Genomic DNA, 5,986 nt, shown 5'->3' on the forward strand with positions numbered 1-5,986 from the left:
GGGGGGGGGGGCATGGGAAGGGGGCGGTGGGAGAGGTATAAAACATATGGACACTGCCAGGACTTCCAGGAAAGAAGTTGGAATTTCAAACAAGGTGGATCTGGGGTGAATTGGCGGGAGTAGAAAAGATCAAGGTTTTGGATGGGGGAAGATAAGAGATGGTGGTGAACAGCTGTTTTAAAGACCTGGAGGGAGGAGTGGGATTGAACGGAGTGAGGGAGTTTGTTCCAGAGGCGGGAGAAAAGAGGAATGAAAGAGTGAAGGTGAGCAGAGAGCCGAGATTTCGGCAGTTTAACCATCAGAGGGTTGCTGGCAGATCTTGTGCGACCTGTAGGAATATTTGGGGGACAGAGCACAGAGAGAGCTGGGGGTGCAAGGCCGGAGAGGAGTCGGTAGAAGACAGAAAGACCACCTACCTGCCTGCGGTGAGCGAGTGAAAGGCCCTCAGAGATAGCTTCATCGCGGGAGATTCCAATAATTCTGAAAGCTTTGGTTTCAACATCGTGAAGCCGAGCTAGGTGTGAGGCAGGAGCACCGGCCCATAGGGGAGAACAGTATTCCATTGAGCTGCGGATGAAAGCCTTGTATGTGGTAAGCTCAGGTGTGCCGAGGAAGGACTTCGCACGACGGAGGATGCCCAGTCGGCGACTGGCTTTGGAGGCCAGCTTGGAAATGTGGTTTTCCCAAGAAAGATCATGGCAGATAGTGAGACCCAAAAGCTTGAGCGACAGAACTTCTTGGAGAGGATTGTTGAGAAAGTAGATGGGAGGGTTGTCCAGTCGATCTTTTCGGAGAGACATAGTAAGAGTGTGAGATTTGTCAGGATTGAAAGACATGTTCCACTTGTTTGACCAGTCTGTGATTTTGTCCAAGTCTTCAAAGAGTGAGGAGGCTGCAGACTGCCGATCTGAGGGAAGAGGAATGGCGCGGCAGAGAGTGGAGTCATCAGCAAAGAGATAGGGAGAGGATTTTCAAGAGAGTCAGAGAGATCATTGATGAAGACCAGAAAAAGCACGGGGCCCAGAACACTGCCTTGGGGAACTCCAGCCTGAACAGGAAGAGGAGATGAGAGAAACCCATTCAGGGCCACACGTTGACGACGACTAGAGAGGAAGTCCGCCAGCCATGCGTGGAGATTTCCATGGATACCAAAGGAGGAGAGTTTGGTGAGCAGAGCGGGGTGCCAGACCGTGTCGAAGGCACGTGATATGTCGAGGGAGACAGCTCTAATTTCCTGTTTGGCATTGAGGACCTCCATCCATTGTTGAGACAGCAGAAGCAGCATGTCCAGAGTAGAGTGACCTGGTCTGAAACCAAATTGATGATCAGAGATCAAGCCATTGGAGAAGAGGAAAGATTTCATATCCGAAGCAATGATGGATTCCATGACTTTGCTGATAATTGGGAGAAGGCTGATTGGTCTGTAGTTGCTAGTATAGGATCTGTTTTTGCACCTTTTTTGTGCATAGCGGTGATGTTGGCTGATTTCCAAGCAGATGGCAGTTGACCTTGAGCAAAAGAGAGGGTGAAGAGAACAGAGAGAGGGTGAGATAGAGCGGCAGAGCAGGATTTTAGGACCCGTGGGCTGATGCCGTCCCTTCTTTCTGAAGGCCTCAGAGAGCCCTTTTGATCTAGGCATGGTGACGCTGCATACTTCAACAACAAAGAGCAAACCAAACTAAATGTCTGAGGTTTAAATAAGACAGGTTCCTCCAAGATCCTCTCCAACGATGTTCTAATCATTTGCACCTGAGCTGGTACACCTGATTCTAATTTTAGGTGTTTGAAGTCGTGATGAATGTAGGGGTGTACTTACTTTTTCCACATGCGAAATTTGTATTTATGTTTATTTAAATTATACAATGGACTACAAAATGTAAATATTTCATGATATTTGTTATATTATAATCACCTTTATCTATCAATATTGTTGAAATGAAGATCAAATAGCTGTATGTTGAAATATGTTGAAAAAGTCAAAACTTTACACGGGGTGTACTTACTTTTTCACGTGATAGTATATACATATATACACTACCGGTCAAAAGTTTTAGAATCCCTCAATTTTTCCAGTTTTAATTGAAATTTAAGCAATTCAAGTCCAGTGAATAACCTGAAATGGTACAAAGGTAAGCAGTAAACTGCTCGAGGTAAAAAAAAAAAGAAAAAAAAAGTTTAGGTTAGCAAAAACGGGAAAATAATGTAAATTGTGCAGTTATATTGTGAAAAAAAAAAGGCCTTCTTCAGGGAACAAGTAATGGGTTAACAACTTACAGCTGTTCTGCAGCAATGTAAGTAAATTAAGCCTTGAAAGTTGATGCAAACAATTCCTACAGGTGTTCCAACCTCTGCTGATTACTTGATTACAAACCCCCTGTCTGTATAAAAGCAGTATTGGAACAGACTGTTATTGCACCCTCTGAAGCATTATTTGGACAATATTGCACTGCAGGAAGTAGTATATTGCTATCATAATGGCGAGAAAAAGGCAATTAACAAAGGAAGACAGACAGACCATTATAACCCTTGAAAGTGTCGGTCTTTGCTTTAGAGAAATTGCAAAGAAAGCCAAGGTGTCAGTGAGTACAGTTTCCTACACCATCAAAAGGCACTTGGAAACTGGAGTAAACTCTGACAGGAAGACGTCTGGGAGACCCAAAGCCACAACCAAATCAGAAAAGTTTCTGAGAGTCAACAGCTTGCGTGACAGGTGGCTCACAGGACAACAGCTTCAAAGTAAGCAAGTCTCAGTTTCAACTGTGAAGAGAAGACTTCGAGCTGCAGGTTTGACAGGTGGAGTCGCAGTAAGAAAGCCATTGCTAAGTTGGCAAAATAAGAAAAAGAGGCTTGCCTGGGCGATGAAGCACCGCCAGTGGACTACTGAAGACTGGAAGGTCTTATGGACCGATGAATCAAAATTTGAAATCTTTGGTTCATCACGCAGGGTTTTTGTATGCCGTTGAGTAGGCGAAAGGATGGTTCCTCAGTGTGTGACACCGACTGTCAAACATGGAGGAGGAAGCGTGATGGTCTGGGGCTCTTTTGCTGGATCCAGAGTCGGCGACTTGCACAGACTGACTGGCACCCTGAACCAAAAGGGCTACCACAGCATTTTGCAGCGCCATGCAATACCCTCTGGTATACGCCGAGTTGGTCAGGGGTTCATCCTACAGCAAGATAATGACCCGAAACACACCTCCAGGCTATGTCAAAACTACCTTCGAGGAAATGAACAAGACCGTAGGCTTTAAATCATGAAATGGCCAGCACAGTCTCCAGACTTAAACCTCATTGAGCTGGTTTGGAATTAACTGGACACAAGGGTGAAAGCAAAGCAACCTCCAAGTGCAACACATTTGTGGGAACTTCTGCAACAGTGTTGGGAAGAACTTCCCAAACAATATTTGATTTCCATTGTAGAAAGAATGTCACGAGTGTGTTCGGCGGTTATATCTGCAAAAGGTGAGTCAAAAATGTTAATTAAATTTTGTTAAACAAATGATTCTATGATTTCTTTTTTTAATCTTCAATTGTTTATTTGTTCTATGCTTAGTTTCAGAGTACATTGAGACATTAAACTGCGTAAATTCCAATAAAAACTAGAAAAATTGAGGTGTTCTAAAACTTTTGACCAGTAGTGTGTGTGTGTGTATATATATATATATATATATATATATATATATATATATATACATACATATATATATATATATATACATATATATATATATACATATATATATATATATATATATACATACATATATATATATATATATATACATATATATATATATACATATATATATATATACATATATATATATATATATATACATATATATATATACATATATATATATACATATATATATATACATATATATATATATATATATATATATATATACAGTGAAACCTTGACTTACGAGTGCACCAACTTACGAGTTTTCCGAGATACGAGCCGTCGCTCGGGCGGTTTATTGCTTTGAGATGCGAGCCGAGATCTGAGTTACGAGCTTACGCCACCCGCCACCAAGTGGGTTCCGGTCACGTGGTTATCTTGCCGTGCAAGCATCTCTGCCGTATATCGCTGCTGCTTTGTTTTCGCATTTTGGTTATTTTGGAGCTTACGCCACCCGCCACCAGGTGGGTTCCGGTCACGTGGTTATCTTGCCGTGCAAGCATCTCTGCCGTATATCGCTGCTGCTTTGTTTTCGCATTTTGGTTATTTTGGGAAATTTCTTAGTTTTAACCATGGGTCCTATGAAATTGAGTGCCAAGGGCAGTACTGAGAACAAGAAGAGGATGATGTGCTTGGATATAAAACACGCAATCGTCGAAAAACATGAGCGAGGTGTGCGTGTTGTCGACTTGGTGAGGCAGTACGATCGTAGTACTTCTACGATATGTACGATTTTGAAGCAGAAGGAGTCGATAAAGGCTATAACGCCAGCCAAGGGCGTTACGATTATTTCAAAGCTCCGGACCTCTATCCATGAAGAGATGGAGAAGTTGTTGTTTGTGTGGTTGACGGAGAAGCAGCTCGCAGGAGATACCGTGACCGAGAACATCATGTGTGAGAAGGCCCGAGACATTTACGGGGATTTGGTGCAGCAGGCGGCGGGAACATCAACGGACGAGGCATCGGAAGAGTCATTCAAAGCCAGTCGGGGATGGTTTGATAATTTTAAGAAGAGGACCGGCATTCACTCCGTCGTCAGGCATGGTGAGGCAGCAAGCTCGGATGTGAAGGCAGCTGAAGATTTTATTATAACTTTTGCCGAACTGATAGAAGCCGAACGATACATCCCCCAGCAAATCTTCAACTGTGACGAGACAGGGCTCTTCTGGAAAAAGATGCCGAGGAGGACGTATATAACGGCAGAGGAGAAGAGCATGCCAGGCCACAACTTGTTCAGAGTGCCGGCGATAGCTCGCCTTCTCTTTGTGGAAAACACGGTGAGATCCTTAACATCCAACAACTAATGGGACGCAAACGGGGCGCCCAGTTTAGCGGTACACACATTGATGAATCACCCTGCCTGTGATTCACTCATGACAGGTTATAGCTGGGTCGGGATTCAAACCCAGGCTGGACAGTTTAGAGTCAAGTGTGCGTACCTCCAGTCCAGGCCATCCTGCCAACTTGTATGCTGCATACAGGTGAAATATAAAGCGCGAGATATTTTTATATATACTGTATATTTAAAAAAAAATTGGTGTGGTTTTTGGGGGGCTGGAACGGATTAATAGCATTTCAATGCATTTTAATGGGGAAATTTAATTTGAGAAACGAGCAAATTGAGTTACGAGCTCGGTCACAGAACGAATTAAACTCGTAAGTCAAGGTTTCACTGTATATATATATATATATATATATATATATATATATATATATATATATATATATATATATATATACACACACACACATACATACATACATATACATACATATACATCATATTTGAAGGAAATTAATATTTTATTTTCTTCAGCGAGGAAGGAATATATGACACAAAAAAATGCATGTCATCTTAAACTTGGACCATCACCTTCAAACCTAACCAATTCAAATTCAAATTTTCCTCAAACTATCCTGACAACACCACTCTCTGGCTGTTATCAGATGATATGAAAGAGGCCCAAACCTGATCATACAAAAATGGCTCCCTGAAGGTGACACCTCAGAGGTGACCATCAGGGCCCACGCCTCAGAGGTGATCGCGTTTGTCCACACTGCAGCGGTAGATACTGTACCAACTGTCAGACGAGTCTGAAGACATATAAGACATATACATGTCTGAAGACATATAAACAGGCACATACCTTACATAATGAGTGAGTAATAAGCAACCTTTGCCTCCACACTCCAAGTACTCCGTGGGCGTGCACACACGCAAACACACAAACACGCACACTTCTAGTCCCCTCAATACATTGCTCAATAGTAAGCCGATGTGACATAACATGAAACAAAAAA

The 5,986-nt window shown here is 42.6% G+C and overlaps 1 protein-coding gene across 1 annotated transcript in view; it reads left to right on the top strand.

Moving 5' to 3' along the window:
- The window catches only part of PPTC7 (protein phosphatase targeting COQ7), a 128,689-nt gene that overhangs the window by 54,739 nt on the left and 67,964 nt on the right, over nucleotides 1–5,986 (top strand). The window lies entirely within an intron of this gene.

Source organism: Myxine glutinosa, chromosome 8, assembly GCF_964187855.1.
Source record: "Myxine glutinosa chromosome 8, kmMyxGlut1.1, whole genome shotgun sequence".
Taxonomy (NCBI): domain Eukaryota; kingdom Metazoa; phylum Chordata; class Myxini; order Myxiniformes; family Myxinidae; genus Myxine; species Myxine glutinosa.